The following is a 12,880-nucleotide window of genomic DNA, read 5'->3' on the forward strand; positions in this document are numbered from 1 at the left end:
TCCATAGCCTTTGCCCTTCCCCCATGACAATAGTTATTTCTCTCTTTTATGAACGTCCGTATCACTTCAAAAGTGAATTATCATCTGCAAATTTACTTCGACAAATCTTTGAAAAACTGATAGACTAGGGAGACAAATCCACCAGCAGCATGTGATATTTCAAATGCTTCTCTTAATTATTGATGGCAAAGCTGAACAAATTAGCCAAGATATGGAAGATTTGAACAACATAAGCAACAGACTTGATATAATAGACATTAATTGAATTTTGTCTCCCACGGTCAGATTCTCCTTAAGCACTTATGGACTATTTTCAAAAATTGATAGTATACTAGATTAGAAAACAACCTCCAAAAAAATTTCAAAGAATTGCTATTAGGGCACATTCTTTGACCTCAGTGCAGTGGAGTTAGTAATAACAAAGATATAATTTAAAATATCCCTACATATTTGGAAATTTATCACTGGGATTAACAAATTGACCAAAGGAATGGAAAAGAGAGCCTGGAAACAGAGGAGGCACGTGTGGGACTCTGATTTATGACAATGGAAGCTGGCAGACCAGAGGGGGAGGGACCATGTGATTAGTAGAGCAGGTAAAATTGGTTATACATGTGGGGAAAAAGTCCACTTGAATCTCTGCCTTACAGTGTACTCAAGAATCAGCTCTAGGGACTTCCCTGGCGGTGCAGCGGTTAAGACTCTGTGCTTCCACTGCAGGGGGCACGGGTTTGATTCCTGGTCGGGGAACTAAGATCCCGTATGCCGCGTGGGGCAGCCAAAAAAGAAAGAAAGAATCAGCTCTAGATGGATTAAGGACTTACATGTCACAAGCACAACTTTAATACTGTTTGAAGAAAATATAGGTTAATATCTTTCTGACTTCAGGGTGGGGAAACAACTCTTAAAGAAAACACCAAAAACGTGTTAACCATGATGAAAAGATGCAACTGACCACATCAAAAATAATTTCTGTTTGAGACAGAGTCACAGATGTAGAAAACAAACATATGGTTACCAAGGGGGAAAAGGGGGGAGGGATAAATTGGGAGATTGGGATTGACGTATGCACACTACTATATATAAAATAGGTAATTAATAAGGACCGACTGTATAGCACAGCAAACGCTTCTCAATACTCTGTAATGACCTATATGGGAAAAACAAATCTAAAAAAGAGTGGATACATGTATATGTATAACTGATTCACTTTCCTGTAAATCAGAAACTAACACATTTTAAATCAACTATACTACAATAAAATTTTTAAAAAATTAAAAATAATTTGTTTCAAGGAAAGGGGAACAATAGTTACTCCAGATGTCAAAAGACACCTGAAAAGAAGTGAAAAGACGAGCCATATCTGGGAAAAGATGTAAGCACAGAGTTGGTATCAAGATCCCCTATGGATCAGTAAGAAAAGATAAACAAGAGAAAAATGAGCAAAAACCATGAACTGGCATTTCACAAAAGATGAAATGGCCAGAAAACATGACAGGATCTTAAGTTCACTAGCGATCAGGGACATGGAAATGAAGACCACAATGAGACGTTATTTTCTACCCAGTTGGTTGGTAAAAAGTGCAACATCTGACACTGTTAAATGTTGGCTAGGATATGGATGAGCAGGAACTCTCAGAATTGCTGGCAGGACCGTAAAGTGATTCAAGCATCGTGGAAAAACAGTTTGGCATTTCTCTGTAAAGATAACAGTGGCACACCTGTTTCCCAGCCATTGCACTCCCAGGATTCTATCTGAGAGGAAGCCCTGCAGGTGTATCTAGATACACACCTGAAAGTGTTCATGACAGCACTGCTGGCAATCGCAGAAATGCTGCAACAACATGATGAATCTAAGACACGTGGTGCTGAGTTGAAAAACTCAAATCCCAGAGACTATACATGGTTTGATACTCTTTAGTTTTAAACCCTGCACAAGCAAATGATATCTAAGCATGGATACTCTACTAAGCTATACAGACAGAGTGAGTGAGTGACAGCCACAAAGTTCAAGACACCTCTGGGGAGGGAGAGGGGAGGAGGGGGAAGGGTAGTGGAGGCTCCAGCATTTGGATTTTATTGGAGGGCAAAGGGGAGCTGGTTTCTGAGAAGAGTGATGTGATTCCAACCTGTTTTTTTTTTTTTTTTAGTTTGAAATTAAGTTTATTCGTGCATTAAACAGTTACAGAATACCCTTGGGACATTTTTAGTCCAACAATTAAAATTGCATTTAAAAGCCAACTGGAAGAGTTTAGAGACCAAAAAGACATCTGGAGTAACTATTGTTCCCCTTTCCTTGAGTTTATATATATTTACCTTTTAGGCAAGAGAGAGAACTGTGATTACTTTCTATTCCAGGGGATGTGATTTCCAGTTCCATTGTCTTAATGTGTATAAGATTCTTCTGTGAAGGCCAGAGAAGATCAAAGAATTTGATGTTGATTGGAAGAATTAAGAAGACAAGACTAATGGTTGGTTCATGGACCCACAATTTTATCACAAATCACTAGATGGGGTGGTGGGAGGGGTATTATGTTTCCCATCAATAAAACCTCAGGTATTTATTTTATTTTTGGCTGTGCCACGTGGCTTGCAGGATCTTAGTTCCCCGACCAGGGATTGAACCCATGCCCCCTGCAGTGGAAGCATGGAGTCCTAAGCCCTGAACCGCCAGGGAAGTCCCCTGAGGTATTTAAAGACTCCATAGACGTGGAGGGAATTCCCTGGCGGTCCAGTGGTTAGTACTCCAAGCTCTCCCTGCCAAAGGCCCTGGTTCGATCCCTGGTAGGGGAACTAAGATCCCACAAGCTGCGCAGTGCAGCCAAAAAAAAAAAAAAGAAGACTCCATAGACATGGAAACTCACTTCTATGTCTCTCAGAGGTAATGGTGAGGCTGAGAAGGCTGCGGTGGGAGCTCATACTTCCTCGGACTTCTCACATACGTTAGTGCCAAAACCTAACCAGGACTGGACCATGTCAAACACTTCTCTGAACAAAGTGCTTAATCAGTTTTCTCTTCAGGATGCGTTCCAAGGCAACAGTGTGATCCATGATGAATTTTTCCCAGTCTGTTTTTGGCTTGTCTCGGTGCTAAAGTCTATGGCAATACAAAACAGCATGGTCATTTACTGTGAGACCTGCCTGAGTCAAAGAATGGGCTCTCTTAGTCTCAGCAGTCAGGGTTTAACCAAGCTCGTTTTCCTTGGCTATTCTCATCATCCAGATGGCAGGAAACTTCTGTGGGGATGTCTCTTTTATTCTCCTCCATGGGTTCCAAAGGGCAGTCTTGACCTATGGCTAGCACCTGTCCGACAGTCATGTCAACACAAGCAGCTTTCAAGTAGCTGGCACACACCTGCCAGTCCTCCACAGAACAGGGCTCCACCACGGAGTCTCTGGGGAGGTCAGCTGGGAGAGGCATCTCTAGGCAGCAAGGCAGGCTCTCCCCTTCTGGACTGGGAAGGACCCTAGGGACTGCAAGATTCAACAGGCGGCTGAGACCTGACATTACCATGACGTCACCGCTGTGCATACACATGGGGATGGGGACTTCATCTCTTTTGAGGCCACCCAGGAGAAAGATGGCAGACTGTCCAAAGCTGAACGACAGCAGGGGTTTGGAGTGATCTAGTTCAGATTTATCTACGTGGATTCCCAGCGTGGAGTCTAATCGTTAGTAATTCAGGATACCCGCTTCAGCTCGGAAACCCTGAAATCCACAGGCAGTGTCCACTTACTCTGAGAGGAAAGTCAGGTCAGCAGGGAAAGGTGTGTAGTCATCTGCAGAGTATTTCTTACCGTCCCAGTTACAATGGTAGCCTAGGGTCACCCAGTGCAGTTTCTCTAATAAACTTCAGGGTCTCCATTTATACACTTCTTTATACCTTAGAAGCTCTTTGCTCTATTCCCACAAATCTTGGGTCTCTTCTTAGTCACATGTTTGTCCAGGTTACATACATTGGGTTTCCGGGAATATAACTTAAGGCACTGCTTCACCTAATGCCGCTGGTGACCTGTGAGGAAGCGTTTGGGATAAAAATAAATTCGGGATAGGCTTGCAGTCCGTAGGCTCGCCACCTGCTGGCCAGCTGAAGTCCTGCTCTGTATGCATCGTGGTCACTGGCTGGGGACGCATTTAGCTGAGATTTGACTACCCTGGGGGCACCAGGCTCCGTGCCTTGGGCTGCTTGGGCCGCCAAGAAGTCAGTGACCCCTCCCAGGTCTGCGGTCCTGGGGCGGCTCTGCCGGCAGAAGCAGAAAAGCTTCGGAAAGTCGTCCTCCCCAGGGTCCGCTGCCAGCATCGCCACAGAGCCCACGGCCACTGCCACCTTCCCCATCTCGCTGCCTGGCCTCGTCTCCAACCTGTTGTTGAAAAACAATGAAAGTAAGTGTGGAATTGCTACAGCTGTGAGTTTTCAGGCTTTTCCTTCTCTGAGCCCCATTTTCTTCCTAATAATGGTAAGAGGGAACCCTTACTATGTACCCAATGCTCCCTACATATATTAACTCAATTTTCACAACAACTCTGTGAGGTAAGTTTGATTATTACCATGCTTGTTACACCCATGAGGCAACTGAAGCACAGAAAGGTTAAGTGACTTGCCCAAGGTCACACAGCTACTCGGTGCTGGAGCTGAGATTCAAATCAGCCTCTGTTTCCTTATCAGAACAGTGGAGGGATGGGAGCAACCCCACTGGATGACGAGTTCTCTAGTGGCAGGGGCTATGTGTGTGTGTGTGTGTGTGTGTGTGTGTGTGTGTGTCTGTGTTCCCTTGGGGACCCACCCGGGATGCTCAGGAAGTCAGCCATGATTATTGTCCCTGCAGGGTTTGGCAGAGAGGCAGGGAGCCAGCATGGGAGGGAATCAGAGACAGTCTGGGTTCGAATCCTGGCTCTGCCACTCACTCACTGTAGACCTTGGCAATCCTCTTGAGGCCTCTCTGAGACTTAGTTTTCTCACCTATAAAATGGGGGCCGTCCTAGTTGCTATTTCCGGGGCTGCTGTGAGGGAGAGAAAGGTGTGAGTGGCCTGGCCCACCGCCCAGCGTGATGAGCAGTGCTTAAATGTGGGCTGTTATTAGTCACCTGTACACGGATGTCCTCAGCAGCTCTCTCTAGGTGATTTCTAACAGGACTTGGTCAGGAGTAGGCCCTTCAGAGTGTGAACACCGGCTCCAGCACCTCTCATACCACTGGTGATGTGAGCTGTGTCTAAGAACATTTACATGGGAGCCTCAGCCTAAGGGCCAGAAGGTCAGCAGCTGGGGTCAGGGTGAAGGTGGGCTCCTCAGCTGGCTGGGCACCGCCAGGGCCGCCAAGTCAGGTGCTGGGGTGGTCATTCCTATGGTGACCACCAGGGGTCATGGTTGGCCACTTTTGCCTTCTTCCCTGCTCCCAGAGCCCGTGGGCAACCTGCAGAGGACAGCGAGGACTCCCACATTCCTGCCAACTGCAAGGTGGGGCATTTCCAGCAAGAGTGCATCTGAGGCCCTGACTTGGCTTTTCCACCTCTGTTAAATAAGAAAACTGATAAGTTTTTCCATCCCTCTTTGGGAATGTCTGCTGTTCTTTCATCTACCCATCCATTTATCTCTTTGTTCATTCACTCATCTGTTCATCCATTCATCCTTCTGTCTGTCCATCCCTTCATTATTCCTTTATTTTCCATTTGTTAATGTATCCATTCATCTGTCCTTTTATCCAGTCATCCATCCATCCATCCTTCCATCCATCCAACATCCAACATCTGTCCATCTACCCTCTGTCTATCCCACATGCACAAAGACCCCATGTTGAGCCAGGCTCGTTCAGCCTGAGGTTCCCCATGAAGGAAGGAGGCCCATTTGCTGCTCCCGCCACCCCTCTCCCCCATCTCCTCCAGGCTCACCATCTGGTGGGACCAGGGATGTACCAGGCAACGATAACATAAGATGATGTGTGTGGACAAAATTGGGGGTGCAAAAATGTCACATTTCATTATTAATTTTTATATCACATTAGACTCCAAGGCTCTCCCATCCTCTGCATGGGGATCGACATTTGTGGAGAAGGTCTTTTTTTTTTTTTTTTATTTTTTTTATTTTTGGCTGTGTTGGGTCCTCGTTTCTGTGCGAGGGCTTTCTCTAGTTGCGGCAAGCGGGGGCCACTCTTCATCGCGGTGTGCGGGCCTCTCACTATCGCGGCCTCTCTTGTTGCGGAGCACAGGCTCCAGATGCACAGGCTCAGCAATTGTGGCTCACGGGCCTAGTCGCTCCGCAGCATGTGGGATCTTCCCAGACCAGGGCTCGAACCCGTGTCCCCTGCATTGGCAGGCAGATTCTCAACCACTGCGCCACCAGGGAAGCCCGAGAAGGTCTTTGAGTTCAACAAAAATCTGAGAGGCTTATGTTGCTCCTGGAAGGCAAATGGGGAAAGGGCCTCTGATTCAACTTCAGCCCCTCGTAGTCACTGCTGATGTCCTCGTATTGGAGCCCATGGGGTCTCTTAGTCCGCTGGCTCCTGGCCCCTCCCCAGGCTTCCTGGCCAAGGGGATGCTTTGCTGAGAAGCTGCCTGTCAGAGGCGCCCCAGACCTTCCTCCCCAGCAACGGGGGCCTCTGGTCTCAGGCAGGCAGGTCCTGGCTTCAGTCCTTCACCACAGGGACCCGCGCCGCAGGAACACAAACCGACCCAGACCCTAGATCCTGGAGCCTGCGGGCTTGGCTGCTTCCTTAGGCGGGCTGTTAGGGCAGGGTGAGGGGTGTAACCCAGCCTGGCAGGAAGGTTTCTTATGAGAGGGGACTTCTAACTGAGACCTCCATGTTGAGTAGAGTGGGACAGGGGAAGGGGGAGGGGGAAGTTGGGGGTGGTAAAAGGAAGAGAGAGTGCAGACATGTGGGCTTGGGGGGCAGGGTGGCAGTGGGAGGGGCAAGAGAGAAACCAGAGGGATAAGAAGGGGCCCCATCTTGGAGCTTGGGCAGTAGGGAGATACTGAAGGTCTTTGACCAGGTGAGTTCCCCATGCAAGTGGTGTTTCCAAAGAGTCACTCTGGCAGTGGGTGGAAACAGGTTGGAAAAATGTCCAGGGAGGAGTAGCCATCTCTGGTTGTTCTCGGGTGGACGTGAGACACTGGTGGGCCACCCCTCCCACGGTTGTGCTGATGGCAGGAATGGAGGGAGGGGGGGCGAGGCTCTGTGGGGCGTTGGGAGGGGAGACCCATAGGACGGAATTGCTTGACTGGCCACCAGGTGGTGGGTGGAGTCATCAAGGCTGATACCTGGGGTCCTGGGTGGTGGGTGGTCTGTCTGTAACTGGGGTGGGGAACCCACGAAGGGAGAACAGGTGGTACGTGTGTGTGCCTCAGTTTTATTGATGTAATCCTTTACTGTTAAACATTAATGAAATGTGAACTATAGAGGATACACAGGCTCTACACACTATTTAACAAAAATTATAAAGCAAATCCCCAAGTAACCCCCACCCCCCGAAACCTCCAGCCTCTTTTCTCCATCCCACACCTTCCTGCACGGAGCATGGAAACATCCTGACATTTACAGGCATCACTTCCTCACTTGTATGGATAGTTTTACCCCCAATATCTGCATCTCTGAATAACATAATTTTAGTTTTCCCTGTTTTAGAAGTTTATGTAAACAAAACCCATGTTTCTTCAACTTACCATTAAGTGTGTAGGATTCATCTGTGTCGTTGTGTGTAGATACAGTTTATTCAAGTTCATTGCTGTATGCCATTCTAGTACGTGACCACACTACAAGCTATGAACCCATTCTCCTGTGGATGGACGTTTGGGATGTTTGCAGGTTAGGGCTATTGTAACCAATGCTCTGATGAGCGTTCTCATATGTACGTAGAGGCGCATATTTATACACGTGTCTCTCCAAGCTGTATATCTGGGAATGGGATTTCTGAGCTACAGGTCATATGTATCTTCAACTTTACTAGAAGATGCCAGTTTTCTGAAGTGGTTGAATAAATTTACAGTCCCACTCTGCTTGGATGAGTGTTCCCATGGCTCTCTGGTGCTGCACATGGCATTGCTATTTTTTGGCAATCTGCTGGGTGTGTAATGGTATCTCGTTGTTACTGTAAGTTGCATTTCCAAGGCAATTTAATGAGCTAGAGCATCTCTTCATATATTTATTGGCTGGTTGGACCCTCCCCCCTTTTAAAGTGTCTATTTAAATCTTTTCTCTATTTTCTATAAGGTTGTTTGCAGCGTATGCCTCTGGTGCCAGCGTCACTCTGATTTCAGCCGCTGTGCGGGGTACAAACCTCCCACCAGAGAGCCAGTCTTTCCACATTCTACCCAGGGTCTTCTCCAACACTGTGGAAAAGACTGGAATGGGGGCGTGATAGCTGATGAACAGGCGCCCCACCTCCTGACCTTCATGGAGACAGCTCTGGAGCTCCTCAGAGGTCCTGGAGGTCCCGCTGCCTACAGCAGTGACCTTGATAATGCCCTTGTATTTGGATGTCTGCCTGCCCTGTCTCACTCTCCCCACCCCTCACTCCTCCCTCGGGCATCATCTTCTAGACACCCAAGCCCTTGTCTCAGGCTCCCTTCTCCTCTTGTTCTTATTGATTTCTGGGGGATATTTACATATTCTGGATACGACTCCCTTGTCAGTTACACTATTGCAATTATATTTTCCCACTCTGTGATTTTTCTATTCACTTTTTTCCCCTGTAGTCTTTTTTTTTTAATTAAAAAAATTTTTTGGCCTTACCACGTGGCTTGTGGGATCTTATTTCCCTGACCAGGGATTGAACCAGGGCCCTTGGTAATGAGAGCATAGAGTCCTAGCCACTGGACCGCCAGGGAATTCCCTCCCCTGCAGTCTTCTGATGAACAGAAATTCTTCAGTTTAATATGTTCTAGTTGATTAAACATTTACCTGATGGCTGGTGCTTTTGTGTCTAAGAAATTCTTCCCTTATTCAAAGTCAGGAAGACGTATTTCTATATCGTTGCTCAGAATTTTTGTAGCTTTTCACCATTAGGTCTTTAATTTACCTGCAATTGGTTTTCGTGACTGGTATGTAGTAGGATCGAATTTTTTTTTTTCCCATATGGATACCCAACCATCTGAGCACCATTTATTGAAAAGTCAAGTCTCTCCTCAATTCTCAGAAATGCCACCTCTGTCGTAAATCAGGCAGCCACGTATGTGTGGGACCATTGGTGAGTGCACCAGTTTATTTCTGATGTCCCAATTAAGTTTTAGAATTTTATCTGAATTTTGTACATTTCTGGTTAGATTTACTTCTAGGTACTTGATATATTTTGAAGTGTTGTAGATGGTGGTTATATTAATTATTTGTTGACATGTAACAAATTATCCCAAAACTCAGCATCAAAACCCCAAACATTTATTATCTCCAGTTTTTGTGAGTAGGGACCTAGCTGGTGGCTCTGGCTTAAGGTCTTTTATGAGGTTGCAGTCAAGTTGATGGCTAGGGCTGTGGCCTTATCTGAAGGCTTTGATTCCCACAGTGAGAAGCTGGAAGAAGGACCTCGGTTCTTGTCTTCTTTGAAGAAAGAATTCAGCAAAGAGACCAAGACTGTGAAAAAGATAAAAGCATTTATTAGAAGCAAAGTATGTGTGGAAGAAGCAAAGTATTTGTGGAAAAAACAAAATATGTGTAAAAGAGCACACAGGCGAGTCAGATTGAGTTGCACCCAGTAGGGGCAGCTTAGATTGCTTATATAGGGGCAGTTTTCCCTTTTTTTTTTTCCTGGCCAGTCATCTCCATATTTGGTCCTGGTGTGAGTGTGAATCTCTCAGCCAAGATGGATTCCAGCTGGCGTCTTCTCTCTCCTTTTGTCCTTCCCCTAGACTGAGGGTCTTCTCTGTGCATGTGTTGGGCAGGGAAATCCACAAGAATGCACCCAGTCAGGGCCCAATGTTCCCACTGGTGTCCCATCTCAAAGAGTCAGCAGGAGACCAGCTGCAGCTGCTCAGCCTGGGGCCTATCTATATCCTACCTCAGCTTGACTTGTAGGGCTGCCTCATGTCATGGCAACTGGCTTTCCTGGGAAGAAGTGATTTGAGAGAGAGGGAGAGAGAACACCCAAGAATGGAAGCCACAGTCTTTTAATAACCTAACATCAGAAGTGACATCTCATGATTTCTGCCATATTCTATTCATTAGAAGTAAGTTACTAAGTGCGGCCCACACAAGGGGAGGGGATTACATAAAGGCGTGACTACCAGGAAGCTGGGATGATTTGGGGCCATCATATAGTGAATAGAGCCTGTTACAGTGACCTTTTAAAAAGTTTGTTTTCTAATTGTGGTTACTGTATAGTATTGCATAGTGATGTGGGGTTTTTTATGGTTTTTTAAGGCAGAGGTTGTTTTTCTAGCTTTTTGTTTGTTTGTTTGTTTTCTGGCTGTACCCTGCGGCTTACTGGATCTTAGGTCCCCGACTAGGGATTGAACCCGCGCCTTTGGCAGTGAAAGCAGAGAGTCCTAACCACTGGACCGCCAGGGAATTCCCCATAATGATGTCTTAACATTGATTTTTTGTATCCGGCAACCTTGCTAAACTCTCTTATTAATTCTAATAGTTTGTCAATTTTTAAAAATGTACTCATCATAGCATCTATGAATAATGAGGTTTGTTTTTTTCTTTCCAGTCCTTGTCTGTTTTATTTCTCTTCCTTTTCTTATTGCATAGGCTAGGTCTTACAGAACAATACAGAGCTGGTATAGTAACAGCAGGCTTTCTTATCTTGCTACCAATTTCAAAGGGAAAGTTTTTGACAGTTTCACCTTAAAGTATAATATTTGCTGTAGGGTTTTTTAAAAAAGTATATACCCTTCATCAGATTTAGGAAGTTCCTAATATTTCTAGTTTACTAAGGTGTTTTTTTTTTTTAAACCATGAATGGATATTGAATTTTGTCAAACATCTCTTTGGCATACAATGATCATTAGAATTTTCACCTTTGATCTATTAATGTTTGAACTACATTAATTTTTCTTCTGACGTTAAATCTACATTGCATTGGTTAAACCTAAGTTGATCATAACATTATCCTTTTATATGTTTCTGGGTATAGTTTGTAATATCTTGTTTAGAATTTTTGCCTCTGTGTTCTTGAGAGAGAGTAACCTGTAATTTTTCTTTCTCATATGCCTTGTTGGGTTTTGATGTCAAGATTATGCTAGCCTCATAAAATGAGTTTGAGTCTTCATTAAGAGTTTGGGCCAATTTAGAATTATTATTTCTTTCCAGAATTTTCTGTAGTATTTTCCAGTGACGCTCTCTGGTGATGGGTTTTCATTGTGGGAAGATTTTTGACTACAGATAGAAGTTACTTAGTGTACAGGACTGTTCAGGATTTTTATTTCCATTTAGAATGCTTACTGCAGCTTAAGTAAGCAATGTTTTTCTAGGACTTTTATAATATTTAATTATATTAATTTTTAGATTTATTGGCATAAAATTGTTCACAATATTCTGTTTTATATGATTACTGTTATAGCATAATGTTTCTCTTTTCCAACCTGACATAGGTTATTTGTGCCTTTTTCTTTTACCTTCATAGTTTGCCAGAGGTTTGTCAATTTTGTTAGTCTTTCAAAGAGTCAATTTTGATTTTTGTTGATTTTCTTAATTGTAAGTTTGCTTACTACTTTACTAACTTGTGCTTTTATCTTTATTATTTTTCTGCTATATACTTTTAATTTACTATTCTTTTTCTAACTCCTTGAGGTAGATGCTTACCTAACTAATTTTAAGCCTCTATTCTTTTCTAGTATATGCTATATATTTCCTTATAAGTATTATTTTAGAAAAATTTCCTACGATTTTGAATATATATTTTCATTATTGTTCAGTTTTAGAAATAGTTTGTTTTTAATTGTGGTTTCTTCTTTGTTATAAAAAGTGTGTCTTTAAATTTTCTAAATATGTGGGGATTTCCTTTTATATTGATTTCAAGCTTAATTATATTGTGGTCAGAGAAACATTATCTGAATGATTTAAATCCCTTGACATTTACTGAGATTTGCTTTATGGCCCAGAATATGAGCTATATTTATAAATGTTCTGGATGGGCTTGAAATGGATTTTTTACATTTGTTGTGTGCAGTGTTCTATGTATGTTCAAGTCTAATTTATTAACTGAGTTCGTCAAATCTTCATCTCCCTTCCCTATCAAATTGAAAAAGGTGTCTTAAAATTTATTATGGCTGTTGATTTGTCTATTTTTCCGTGTAGTTCTATCAAGTTTTGCTGTATATATTTTGAGCTTATGTTATTAGGTACATAGAAATTTAATATTGTTACGTCCTCCTAGTGAAATTAAGTTTTATTATTATCTTTCCCTCTAGTAATGCATTTTACCTTAACGTCTACTTTGTCTTTTTTCTTAAAATTAATTAATTAATTAATTAATTAATTAATTTTTGGCTGCATTAGGTCTTCGTTGCTCCGTGTGGGCTTTCTCTAGTTGTGACAAACAGGGGCTACTCTTTGTTGCGGTGTGCGGGCTTCTCATTGCAGTGGCTTCTCTTGTTGAGGAGCATGGGCTCTAGGCGTGGGCTTCAGTAGTTGTGGCTCATAGGCTCTAGAGCACAGGCTCAGTAGTTGTGATGCACAGGCTTAGTTGCTCCACGGCATGTGGGATCTTCCTGGACCAGGGCTACGAACCCGTGTCCCCTGCATTAGTAGGTGGATTCGTAACCACTGCGCCACCAGGGAAGCCCTACTTTGTCTTTTTACGAATATAGTTATATCAGTTTTTTTAAAACTAGTATTTTTATTTTATTACCTTAAATTTTTCTCTATTTTATGTTTTAGGGGTGTTTGTTCATTTTTTATTTTATTTTTTAAAAATATTTATTTATTTATTTATTTGGCTGTGCTGGGTCT

The 12,880-nt window shown here is 43.7% G+C and overlaps 1 pseudogene; it reads right to left on the minus strand.

The window, feature by feature from the left end:
- Window positions 1-3,169: 3,169 nt before the first annotated feature.
- On the minus strand, window positions 3,170-4,337 carry LOC132352954 (nucleic acid dioxygenase ALKBH1-like; annotated as a pseudogene).
- Between the last annotated feature and the right edge of the window lie 8,543 nt (window positions 4,338-12,880).

Source organism: Balaenoptera ricei, chromosome 19, assembly GCF_028023285.1.
Source record: "Balaenoptera ricei isolate mBalRic1 chromosome 19, mBalRic1.hap2, whole genome shotgun sequence".
Taxonomy (NCBI): domain Eukaryota; kingdom Metazoa; phylum Chordata; class Mammalia; order Artiodactyla; family Balaenopteridae; genus Balaenoptera; species Balaenoptera ricei.